Here is a 14,240-nt window from a genome sequence, read left to right as displayed (position 1 = left end):
GTACCGCTGAGCTTTAGTAGCGGCCGTTTTCCCTGGTGTGGACTTTGCACTCTCCAACTAGACGGTGGAACAGTAAGTTCACAACCGAGTGTCGCACAATGTGTCGACGGGTGACAGAAGAGATACAGCGCGGTCCCAAGTTTTCTAAGTGTTTGAAAGGATATATCTAATGTTTTAAAAGAATTTTTTGTTCTTGTATAGTTGTGAAAATAATGATAAAATAAATGTTTGTTGGCATGAGATCACATTGTTAGATCGTCTAGTAAATATTCTATACTAATATCTTTATTCCATATTCCTGAAATAATTGATAGAATTTTGACATCTTGAAGTTGATTTGGTAAATGACGGAGTTAAACACTAATTCATCTTGACTAATCCATGTGCAGGATTTTCCAGAATTTGTTATTGCGCCATATCAGAATGACGGGGTTGATGGTGGAGCTCATGTATCCCAACTATGTAAGTACATTTATGATCACCTTAGACTCGGAACAGCATGATTTGCAAAACGGTAAGTACGAATAATACTAGAAAAATGGCAGCCAACAAACGCCGAACACGGTCATGGTAATGCCGCTAGTTTTGGCCGCTTTTTTTTTCTTTGACAGCGCATTTCTGCGACATGCAGTGCCGAGCTGTGGTTATATAATAAAAATTCTGTACATTTTTGATTCCAACATCGTGAACTTTGTTTAATCCATAAAGACTCTTGTTTAATTTACATACTCGACCTGATTTATCATCATACCCCACTGGTTGAGACATGTTAATTAGTTCCTCAAGAACCCCATTCAAAAATGCTGTCTTTATGTCAAATTGTTTTAATTTCAACTTTTCTTTGGCTGCGACTGCTAAAAGTGCCCTAATAGACTTAAAACGAACTACAGGTGAGATGTCTCATTATAATCTATACCGTATTGCTGCCTTGATCCATTTATTACTAGCCTAGCTCTATAACGTTCAACATCTCCGTTACTCGCATATTTAACCTTGTATACCCAAGAATTATTTAAAATATTTTTGTCTGTCGGTCTGTCTATTAACTGCCAAGTATTATTTACAGCGGGTGAATTTAACTCGTCATTCATGGCTTCTGTCCATTCATGACTGTTTTCACCATTGATCGCATAATAATAATTTATTGGTTTCATACCTTTCGCTGTACATGCGGTGTATCTGTCAGGTTTTCGTAGTTGACCACGGTCACGTAAGTCGTAACGTGGTTCTTCACGTTGTGACTTGTCCGCTGCTGGTCGTTGTGAAGTATCGTGTTGAATATCTAAATCACTTTCATATAACGATACATAAAAATTATTATGACATTCGTTTTTAAATACGACATTCCTAGAATCAATTATAATTCGTTTTTGTTCTAGATATACACGATATCCTTTCTTGTCAATTGAGTACCCTACGAAAATATCTAATTCACTTCTAGGATCCAATTTTTGACGTTTCTCTTTGGGAATATGTATGAACACTTTTGTCCCAAATACTCTCAGATGTTTTATATCTGGCATTTTATTATAAAATAATTCATATGGACACTTACCTTCCACAGAACTTTTACCAATTAGATTTATCTTGTAGACTGCCGTATTAACTGCTTCAGCCCAAAATGATAAATCCATTTTATTAGCATGAATCATTGTTCTCGCAGAATCAATTATTTATAATTTTTCAACATTTATTTATAACTAGTTAACAGTATTTTATTGTAAAAAAAGTTGATAAAAAATAAAAAATAGAGCAAATACATTTTTTTTCCTTTATACAAATATCTTTCTTCAAAGAGTTAAACACTAATTCAATACATTGCCTTTGACATTCTCTAAGACTTAACAACGTCTTTGGACAATGTGATCAAAGAATTAAGATCCGGTATTTGGTAAGGCGGGGCATTGTCTTAAATAAAACCGCCGAGTAGTTGAATCCAAGACTCGAAATCTGATGTGGAAAAGTAGGAATCCAGCAAGATCCGTCACACCGAGTGTCTTTAATGCAGCAATATTCTCTTGAAAGGTATTTACGAACGAAGTTAATGACGCTAGAGACTCGTGAACAATAGGCTTAAATGCGAACAACTGATCAATATGCGCCGTAGCCAATAGGCGTTGGTTATCGAAACGGTCAATTAATGCAGTCCAAGCAACAGGATAATTTTCGGCGGACAGAGGCACGGACTTAACGATTGAAGCCGCTGGACCAGACACATAGACAATGAAGTAATGAAATCGAGAAATGTCATCTATAGTTTGATTATTATGCACTAATGACACATACGTGTCCCGAAATGAGCGCCATTGAGTGACACAACTATCAAATTTGGGCAGCTCAATCTTCAGCAACATGTGACCAGTTTCGACGCGAGAACTAGTCGACGTAGCTGGTGGAGTCGAAGTAATGGAAGCCGCAATATCACATATGTCAAAATACATAGCGTCGACAGAATCAGACAAAGGTGAATCAATGAGCTCAAATTCATCACCACGGTTTGAGTCGACAAGCGCCCCGATAATCAATGATTGTTCATTTCGAAAACGTTCCACAAATTGCTCGAGCACACGAACACGACCGGGCAACACGGACAAATCGGCCAGGTTAGTTTTAGCGTTTACCGCAAACGCATGAATATCTTTAATCGACTTAAAAGTACGGTCTCGCGCCAAACGATGACGGACGACCGAAAAGTCGGACTTATTAGCCTTAGCTTTACGTGGCATGACAACAACAAAATGCAAAAGCAACTCGACTAATTATCCGGCCCGAAGGACCAAAATGTGCGACGCGTATTCCCGACAGGTAACTCATTTGCCGGGAGAAAACCCGTCTAGGCCGGATAGGAATAAATGGTTTAGAGAGAAACGAAAAGGGGAGAAAGGAACAAAAAAAATTTAACTAATTAAATGGACTGTATAAAAATCAACTACTATTGCCAAAGTTCAGTATAAACATCAATATACTTAAAACTAGTGTTAGTATGTAATATCAACAAGGTATAATAATAATGTTGATAATAATTATTTTATAATAAAATAAACGACAAAAACTAGTACTCTGACTTGGACACCTTGACTGGCAGCTCACACTGGCCGGTGGTGACACAGTAACGACGGCGGCGGCTAAACGGCAAACCCCAATACACACAACCACGGCAACGACCAATGGCGACACAAAGTATTGACGGCGACGATCCGTTTACTGGCACACTTACGACGACGACAAACGCTACGACCTAACCTAACCTAACTGAATTTTACATGAACTGTATTATGCTAGTATAATACAGTTCATGTAAAATTCAGTTAGCCACCCTACACAATTTAGTCAACCAGGTAATATTATCATAATCTTTAGAGAAATTCATTAAGTAAAAAACATAATGCTTTCCATTATTCCAGATTCTAACTGGAACTTGGTACTATTGATTAAAAAAAAAAATCGAAAAAAATGGTGCCCGGTAAAGTACATTTGTTCCAAGAAAATATTGAAATACAACCACTTCAACAAGATAAAAGCAGTGATGAAAATCACAGAGAAAACTATGAGAAAATGATCAACAAGTAAGAAATTATGGGAAAATAATACAAGGACCTTGAGTTTTTGGACCATGCTGGGGACAACATCGGTCATCGGTGATGACGGTGTGGGAACACCGTCATTGTATGCTGGAAAGACGATATTTTACAGTAAACAAACGTGACGGAGCAACTTTACTACCTTAGCTTAACTTAATAATTCAGGCAGAAGTGAAAACTGGTTCAACTTTCCACAGTGAAAAATGAAGAGCCTACAACTATTTAAATGACCACAGATATATCGTCTGGTGTATGTATCCTGTATATTCACTGTCTGGTGAGAAATTCATTTTTCATGATTCACACTTTACTTTTTTCTTTTTTCTAACAAGGTAGGTCAATTTTTGATGGTGGGTTACACATTGCCTTTAAATTTCTACGATAGGTCACATATTTGACCAGAGCCATTCAACACTGAAACTATCCAAAAAACAAAAACATATTAGTCATTTTTATTTTAGAATGTGAAATGTTTTATTAGAAAATGAATATTACATTTCATGACAGTTAATTATATTAAATATACTTAATTAAAAAATAATCTTATAATATAAATACAATGTCAATTGTATGTTGTCTACTCAATATGTGTAATACAAATGTTCACAAACTTAGCATAAATATTAAATATAATATTGAATAAACTCATTCTTTTGAGGTATAAAATCAAACATGGCACAATATAAAATACATTTTTATTCGTTTAAGCATTAAGGATAAATAAAAAAATTAAACAAATTGCTAAGACAACTGGTTCATATAATTATAAAAAAAAAAACAAGTTAATTAATAAATCGAGTTAGACGATAACCGTTGGCAAAATAATTGGTAAAATTGACTTAAGCCTTTTCTACCCGGGACCAAAGATATATATATATATATATATATATATATATACATACATTTTTTTTTCTTAAATCTAGTTATGTGGAAATTTGTATAATATCTAAGTTAGTTGACTAATTTTGCCAGAAAAGCTTTATCAAAAAAATTACTATTTACAATTCATATAAAATATAAAATTCATTTGTTCATCTTTTCATTCATACATATTATTATTATGTTTTTTTAACATGACATTTCTAATGTCAAATTATAACATGACTTATCTTGTGTTATTAAAATATTTTTACAATGTAAAATACCTGATAAAGATTCAGTTGATAATTTGTTGCGAGTTTTAGTTTTATTTAAATTAATAGCACTGAAAATTCGTTCCACACATGCACTACTGTGTGGGAGAATTAAAAGAAATGAAACAAATTTTGTCAGTAACGGATATGTATGATTATTATCTCCATTTTTCATAGTCATAATAACTTTCCAGAATTCAGTTAAATCTAATTTAAAATTTAGGTCCATTGTTTTTAAGCCTCTCCACTCTCTATCAATATCATTGAGATCAATATTTAATTTGTGTTCATAATATGAGACAACTTACCTATAGACATGATATTTTGTATTTCAGATGGATTTAAGAATGAAAGTTGTTTTAGAAAAATGATATGTGGTTGATGAAATGGAAATCGTTGAAATATTTAGTGAGAACATGCAACGTAAAAACTTAGACAATTTGTATAGAAAGCTTTTTTTTCTAAGACAATGGACATTTGTCTGATGAAAAAAGGGCTGTGCATTTACCACCATGTCTTCACTAAAAAAGATTGGATTTCTATACTGTATTTTATGGATATCGGTGGATTTTAAATAATCTGACCATCGGTCGTTTTAAGTATCTACAGTAATAAGTAATAACATTATACGTCGACGTCGGCCATATTTTTTTGACAGCGATAACATAGTCGTTTCGGTAAAAGTGGAAATTAGCGGGATTCAGTCATGGGAAAAGTTTTAGTAATATAAAAATAATAAAATAATATCAATTGACAATCAACAATTCAAAACATTTCGAGATCGAGAGAAAAATCGATTATTTTACTTATATTCGAAATTATTCGATTATTTTTATTATAATCGAGATATCTCGATTATGCCCATCACTAATTTTTGTATAAAAATTACGTTTTTAAAATAAGGGGCACCAGAAATTTTGGTATAGGCAGCAATTGAGTACTTCTTTCTAGTAAACGTTCCTGATCATTGTTGCCATCTGATTGCATTGTTGATGAAGTAAATTTTTGAAACATTAAATCTGTCGGCTCAAAGTTTTAGCAACACATTTTCCGTACCTAAAAAATAAATAAATATTGATTATGAATGATAACAAATATTAAAATATACTTAATAGTTAATAATAAGATCTTCATACTAAGTAAACCAAATAATAAATAGATCAAATTAAGTATAAGCTATAAAGATTAAAGACGTACAACAATATGTACTTTTCAAAAATAATTTTATTTCATAACAAATTATAAAATGTATTTTTTAAAAATTTTAACTGTTTATAAACTATTACTATTTATAAAATAAAAATTATTTTAAGTTATACTGTACAAATGACAAGATAGTATAAGATCTTTTTGTATTACTAATTAATTATATGAGAGCTTTTCTTAATCGATTTAACTTAATAACATTTTATAAAATGTATCTATTGACTATTCTAATAATTTTAAACCATTTATAAACTATTTATAAATCTAAAAAAAATTTAACAATTAACAACACTTTATAAAATGTATTGGTTATAAATTATAATCTTAAGCCATTTACAAACTTGTAATAGGTACTGTAATGAACTGTAGAGTCCAAGCCAAATACTATCTTGGACAGTGTTAAAACTGTAGTAAGCAATAAGAACTGCCAAGGTAGGATTGATTCAATGTATTTAATATATAACTTTTACACAAACGGCAACTTGCTCAGGTGAAGCAAGACAAAACAATTGAATGGATACTCGCTGTTCTTTTGGGGTTTTATAGTACAAAGAATGCAAGCTAAGTATTCTTAATACTTTTGGAAAACAAGTATTAACAACGTCATTTAAACAGAATTGAGTACAATAATATAATGCTTAAATGCTAACTAAGTATTACACATTAATTAAAAGTTACCCAAAACAACAGTAAGCAATATTTGTAATCCACGTACCATGGCCAATAATCTCAAGGAGATCTGACCATTACAGTACAAGATAAACCTATAGCTAAATTATACAATACAATGACTAGATAATATGAGATCCTTTCATATTACTAACTGAATTATTGATTATTATAGGAGAACTTTTCATAGTCAATTTAACTTTTTATGAACTTTATGATAACTTTATAATTTATAAACTTTTAAATTTTAATAGGTACAAAAAAAATCTATAACTGAATTATACAACACAATGATAACTATACATATATCAAAATAAAAATTTTACGTTTGAGGTGTTTGAAAGATTATTACGTAAAAAAAGCAATTTTTCTGCATTTCTGTGTAACAATCTGTTTCTCTTGTCTTCATAAATGGTACCAGCTTCAGAAAATAATCTGTAACACATAAAATTCAATATCTTAAACTATAGGTAAGTTCGTATGAGTTATACCTAATTAAACTAAAAAAAAAATTAATTTTTTGTGTGGGGAAAAAATAACTGTTATATTTATTTGTGTTGTTCATAGTTCATACTTATGTAAAACAACATATACAGGTACCTCCTGTTAAAATTTTTTTTTTTTTTGAAATAGGAAACTGAATAAATATCATAGTTACTAATAAATAGGTACTAAGTTAATAATTATATAATATTATAGTACCTAAAGTATGGTCTCGTTAATCCGAACGGGTTTAAGGAAAGGGCTCGTTCGGATTACCTACGACTTAAAAACAAATAAATTAAAGCAAACGGATATGGAGGTAATGGAGAGTGATCCAAATTAGATTTAATTTATATTGTTGAGCCAGCGTGGGCTGTACCATCTGGATGACAAGATACAAGAAAATAAGCCTTGTATCCAAAAAAAATCGTACATGAGTTGGGGGTAAAATGAGTTTCAGAAACAAGGCTATGTTAATATTTTTATCTTTTAATATGAATTGAAACTCATTTTTGTGCTGTTTAAGTTCATTGGCATTCCAAAAGAGGATGGTTAGCGGGGTATTTACACTAATATTATGCGTCATTTTTAGCTATAATTTTGTTTATGACAGTTGTTAGAAGATTAATTAATGGTGTGAACAGAGATTGGAAGTTCTCAAGAAAGGAAGGCAATTGGGAGGAAAGTGAGGAATCGTTGGATGAGGTATTTTGTTGATTTTTATTATTAGTCGCGTCAGAGTAAGAATAGTGTTGAGGTTGAGTGCTGGGTGGCTTACCATTACATTATTAGCAGTTGAGACTTGTGGGTACATAGGTGGTTGAGAAGACTTGAGCATATGTCTAGACCTTTGGAGCTGTTTGTGATTGACGCATCCTTTATAGTTGGCAGGATGTCCTTCTCAACATAGTGCGCATGTGGCTGGTAACTCTTTTGTTTTTTGACACATATCGGAAAGGTGCTCTTGGCCGCATCGAACACACCTGGGTTGCAGTAAGATCGTGTATGGCCATAATTTTGGCATCTGTGGCACAGGAATGTCACGACGAGAATGAGTTTCCTCGATTTTTATTTTAGAGAAGCACAAAGTTTTTATTTTGAATATATCTGGATTATTCGGCGCATCGTTGAGGTCGATAATGATAGCGGCTCTTTGGTCGGTTTTTTTTTAATGTTGATTACGTTTCTTACAGAAAAACCCTAGGCCGACAGTTCTTCGGTAATATATTCGGGGGTTGTCGTATGGTGGAAATATTTTAACACGACCCTGTACGGTTTCAGGTCTTTTGATTGATAAGTATAATACTCTATACAGTTATCATTAAGTAGTTTGACTACTTTTCGGTATGAGTTTGATGACTGTACGGAAAGTTTAAGATTTTTTGATGTAGATTTGCAAACAAACTCCTCCTCTTCTCCAATAGTTGTTTTTAATTCGCTACATAATTTAATGTAGTCTACCGGAGTGACAATAAATATTAGTGGTGGTGGAGGAGGCGTAGGTGATGTTTCAGTATTCATTCATGTGTCGTCCTCAACATCATTGAGGGCCTGGTATCTGTTTGGAGTAGAGAATGGGTTATCCGTTTTATTTTATTTAGCTTTGCGTGATAGTCCTGGGGAAGATTGACCCAGGACTGGTTTTAATGACCCAGCTGGGTTCTGTGTTGACTAATACATTTGTGGTGTTTACTTTAGATAATTTAAGAGGAGAGACTGGTTTATGAGAGCTGCTCTATTGATCATTTATCGTCGAAGTGATAATATAATTTGGCTTTGTTGTATTTGTATTAGCGGTGCGATCTTTTGGCGGTTTAGGAGTATGTGACATTGTGCGTCGTTATCGATAAATTATTGGTTTTGATAAACGGATGACTGCCGCCGACCGATAGCCGGGGAGTCGTTAGCGATAAGCAGCGCGCTGCAGTATTTTATATTTGTAATTATAATTACCAGTTTATTTGTTATAATGTGATCGAAGATGGTCCAACCAAAGTTTTGATTAGCGTATCTTAAAGAACTTTTTCTGGTGATTTTTTAATACCACATAAGAGCACAAAAAATTGTGAAAAAAGCTGAGATAATTTCATTAATGAGGAGTTAAGTTAACACGTGTTATGCGGACAACGTTCACAGCGCGATTAAGTCCATATCTACGGTAGAAAATATTATACATTTTCCCTAGTATTTTTGTGAAACCTTCGTACGACCATCTTCGGATTACATCATCGAAAATGCATTTTAAAATAAGCATGTTTGTTGTCGGATCGTTTGCCTGAATGAATCGGTGAGTGTTTTTACAAATTATATTGTGTGATTCTAGTAGACTTAAGACCCTACCGTCCCTTTGATGTCTACCTATGCAAAATCGGCATAATTCTCTTTTGCTTCTTAATTCGTTAATGATCAAATAAAACATCCCATCATTAAAGACATCGTACGCTCTAACGTTTAGGACTATGTTTTGGATGTCCAAATGGTCTAATATTTTTTTTTTTATTGACTCGTTCCAAGTAGTTATGATAGAGGTACCCAAATTAAAATTAATATATGATTTTAGAAAGTCTGAATTTAAGTTATTATCTGCTAAAAAGAGACTGTCGTACAGTTCTGTAAGCAGCACATTTGTCGACGGATCGTTGGCCTGCGTAAATCGGTGAGTATTTTCACACATTTTATTCTGCGTTTCTAATAAACTTAGGGTCCTACCGTCTTTTTGAAATCTACCTATGCCAAATCTGCATAACTCCTGTTTATACTTTAACTCACTTATTATTAAATAAAACATACTATCTTTAAAGATATCGTATGCTCGAACGTTTAGAACTAAGTTCTGTATATCTAAATGGTCTAATATTTTTTTTTTATTAATTGCCCCGTTCCAGGTGGCTATGATAGAGCTACCCAAATTAAAATTAATATAAGATTTTAGAAAGTCAGGGTTTAAATTATTGTTCGCCAGAAAGAGGCTGTCGTACAGCTCAGTAAAAATAGCTTGTAGTTTTATTGGTTCGTTAGAAAAAACTCTATTTTGGAGTCCAAGCAATTAGGATAAGAATTATTATCTATATAATCAGTAGGTTTAGTAACAGGAACTGTGGATGACTATGATAAGTCAATATTTGATTTAATTGTACTGGTAAAAACTTTATGTGTAGGTTAATCATTCTTTGGATTTTTGGTAAAGTTATACTTCAAAAAACTCATAACGTCTAAACAAAATAATATATAGATATTAAAAAATTTTAATTCATTAAAGATAATTTTACATAAATACGTTTTAATTTACCTGTTGGCCGTAACTTCTTTTAAACAAATTATATAAATAACTAAATAGTTAATACTAAAAAGAAAACATTACATTTTTAATATTTTTTAGTCGTTTTGAAAAGTGATACCAGTTGGCAATTAGGTACTAATGTTGATAAATGATAAGTGATAACAATTTCTTAATAATTAATATTCATAAAACCCTAGTATTAATACCATAAAGAAACCACAGAACCATATAACATAATATTATATTATGTTATCACTTATCGGCTAATCGAATACCTATTAATCACAGTATAGCCGTTTACAATAACTAATAAAATCAAATATTTTTACACATATATTAGATAGTCCATAATTTTTATTAAATACATTTGATTAAAGTAAAGTAACAATTGGTTTAAAAAAAATTAAAACTGATTGAATCTCAACGGGTATTCAAAAAGATCATGAAAAAAAACATTTTTCTAAGATTTATTTTTATCGACATCTTTCTAATAGAGAAAAATTAGTTAGGCGTTGGTTAATTTACTCAAAATCGTCAGGAAAAATATTTTGTTTCTGTTGTAAATTATTTGATAGAACTCCAAAATAAAATTTGGCAATTGATGGGTTTTCTGATTGACATAACATATCTACTGCACTTACTATGCACGAAAAAGCTCCTAATCATTTTAAGGCTTATGGTACATGAATAGAATTAAAAGAAAAACGGTTAAAACTAAATAAAACAATAGATGCAGAGCACCAGCGAATTATGAACATGGAAATTGATTATTGGGTAAATGTTTTAGACCGTTTGTTATCAGTAACTTTGGTTTTATCTAAGAATAATCTTGCGTTTCGAGGAAGTTCAGATAAATTTTATACGCAAAATAATGGAATTTTTTAAGTTTAGTTGAGCTTTTGGGTAAATATGACGACGTAACGAAAGAATTATTACATAAAACACTTTCTCGTGAAAAAACCGTACTTTATTGTAGCATTCTATTCAAAATTAATTAATTAATCTCATGGGCAATAAAGTTTTAGAAACAATAATAGATAGATTACGTGCAGCAAAATATTATTCTGTAATCCTCGACTGTACACCAGATGTTAGTCATCAAGGACAACTATCATTTACACTACGATTTGTTAATATAAAAAGTAAAATTTAAGTTGAAGAACATTTCATTGGGTTTTAAACGGTAAAAAGCTCACAGGTTTGAGTTTAACAGACCTTCTTCTAAAAACCCTTGCAGAGAAAGATATTCCTTTTCAAGATTGTCGTGGGCAGGGATACGATAACGGTGCTAATATGAAAGGGCAAAAAAAAGGAGTTCTAGCGAGAGTTTTATCAATGAATCCTTGTGCCACCTTCGTTCCATGCAATTGTCATTCTTTAAATTTAGTTGTATCAGATGCTGCATATAGTTCTATAAATTCAATTACAGTTTTCGGCGTACTCCAAAGAATTTATGTTTTATTTTCATCGTCGGTTAATCAATGGAAAATTTTAACCGACATTATAACATGGTTGACTGTGAAACGTCTGAGTGATACAAGATGGGAAAGTAGAATCAACAGTGTAAAAGTTGTTCGCTTGCAAACTGTGCAAATTTACAACGCGCTTATTCAACTATCTACAGTCGAAAATATAGATGCTGGAACGCGCCATGAAGCTGTTTTGCTTGCTGGTCAACTTACAGATTTTAAGTTCTTAGTTTCATTAGTTGTTTGGTACGATATTCTTTTTCAAGTAAATCTAGTCAGTAAAAGTATGCAAGCAAAGACGACAATGAACTTGATAAATGGTTCTAATATGTTAAAAAGTGTTTTAGAGTTTTTTAAGAACTATAAAGATAATTTGATCAGATTTTGATAAAAGCAAAAGCAATAGCAGGAGAATTAGGGATAGATTCTGAAATAAGAGTAGTTCGGAGGCGTATAAAAAAAAACTTTGATTATGCGAGTTCAGATGACGCTGATCATAGAATTGCAGTCGAAAAATTTGAACACGAATTTTTTTACACATTAATTGAACTTTTATAGAACCATGTTAATGTATGGAATTTTTTATACGATTGAAAAAAGGCACCTGGAAATGAAAATGAATTATTGAAACATTGTATAGATCTACACAATCACCTTAAAGATGGATCTGACTCTGATATTGATGGTGTCGAATTATGCACAGACATTCAGAACATTAAAAAATTGTTAATTTCAAGTTTGGACATAATTTCACCTCTAAATATTCTTCAATACATTTTTGACTTTGAACTCCAAGACATATTTCCAAATCTTTAAATTGCTTTGAGATTATAATTGACGTTACCAGTGACAGTAGCTAGCGAGCGGAGTTTCTCAAAATTAAATCTTATAAAAACATATTTGCGATCAACTATGGCTAATGAACGTTTGGTCTCTTTATCGATTTTATCTATAGACAACGAAATAGCCACAGAAATTGATTTTTCTACAGTTTTGCCTTTAATACATTTAAATAAATATTTTATTTATGTTATTTTGTTATGTTTTTACTATGTTCACTCCATCTCCATTAATTATTAAATTACAACCACTTTTACATTCTTTATTTGTATTATTAGTATGTATCTAGGAATTCTCTTTTGTAATTGTTGTTCTACCATCTTTACATCTTCAGATAAAATTTTATTGGATGGACTTGCTTTACCCCTTTTATCCGGTGAAGTTTTATTGATAGGAGAACCTAATTTTTGTTTACAAACATTATTAACTTATTCATTTCTCCGAAAATTTTTATAAAACAACATTGTAAATGTAGTTTTATAAACATTAAAACAGATATTGAATTTCCATCTTTTGGAATAAAATAATTGTTGGATATCGAGGTGTGTATGTACGTGGATCAAGACAAAATAAGAATTAAACACAACTTGTATAATAATAATAAAACAGTAATATTTCACTAATACTAAATACAATATAAAGTAATAATAAAGACTTGTTATACTATGTGAAAAAATGAGAGAATAAGATATCCTCCGATCTCCCTTTTATATAAGACCAAAAATATATTCTAGAACAAAAAACTGTATACAAAGCAATAATACTATTGACGTCAAATTACTTTAAATACTTTTGATTGGTTAATATGAAATCACGCCATAATATTTTCCTTATTAAGATCTCTCTTTTATATAAGACCAAAAAAATATTCTAGAACAAAAAACTGTATACAAAGCAATAATACTATTGACGTCAAATTACTTTAAACACCTTTGATTGGTTAATATGAAATCACGCCATAATATTTTGCTTATTAAGAAAACAAGTTTATCTAAACAATATTAATGATAACTTACATTCTATGATGAATATAATATAAATTATTTATTGATCATTTCAACAATAATGATAAGTTTTATTTCTAGTTTATTGTTTATCAGGAGTACTTCGACGTTTTCTTGAAGTTTTTGTATCAGTAAAATGTATACAACTAGAAATATAGGTAACTCTTCTATTATAACTGTTCATTGGCCAATAAAATGTCAATAACTGTTCACGTAAAGTATCACTTATTTTAGTGTTGCATTTGGCTCGACAGTTAAGTAATGGCTTAGAAGATCGAGCTTTGACTATTTTACCTTTATTAGTAGTATATGTTTGACCAGAGTTTCTTTTATTTTTTTTTGTGTTGACGATATTCTTCCGTGTCACCTTTTACACTAATTTTAATTTTTCTTGTATTTGGAATATCATCAATCACTTTATTAGTCAAACCTTCCTCATTGCCCAATACAATGTGTTCTGGAGTCCCTAAAATTACACTTATTGTATCTGATTTCTCAGGACTTCTCTGATATTCATGGGATATTAATTGTGACATAAATTCCATCCCATTACAGTTACTATTAATGTTGTCTTC

General features: G+C 31.3%; 1 long non-coding RNA gene across 1 annotated transcript; it reads right to left on the bottom strand.

Annotated features, from left to right (window-relative positions):
- Window positions 1–4,704: 4,704 nt before the first annotated feature.
- LOC126847633 (uncharacterized) lies at window positions 4,705–8,417 on the bottom strand. The gene is made up of 3 exons (XR_007687115.1): window positions 7,851–8,417; window positions 6,916–7,024; window positions 4,705–5,770 (listed from the first exon to the last, which is right to left on the bottom strand). It is a non-coding gene; the product is annotated as an uncharacterized LOC126847633 (long non-coding RNA).
- Between the last annotated feature and the right edge of the window lie 5,823 nt (window positions 8,418–14,240).

The sequence above is a fragment of the Adelges cooleyi genome, unplaced genomic scaffold (assembly GCF_023614345.1).
Source record: "Adelges cooleyi isolate 19-005CV unplaced genomic scaffold, UGA_ACOO_1.1 ACOO_flye_CR_arks_rails_tigmint_CR_PRNA_11, whole genome shotgun sequence".
In the NCBI taxonomy this organism is placed as follows: Eukaryota; Metazoa; Arthropoda; class Insecta; order Hemiptera; family Adelgidae; genus Adelges; species Adelges cooleyi.
Note: the sequence above shows the minus strand (reverse complement) of the source record. Positions and strands in the feature narration are given on the sequence as shown.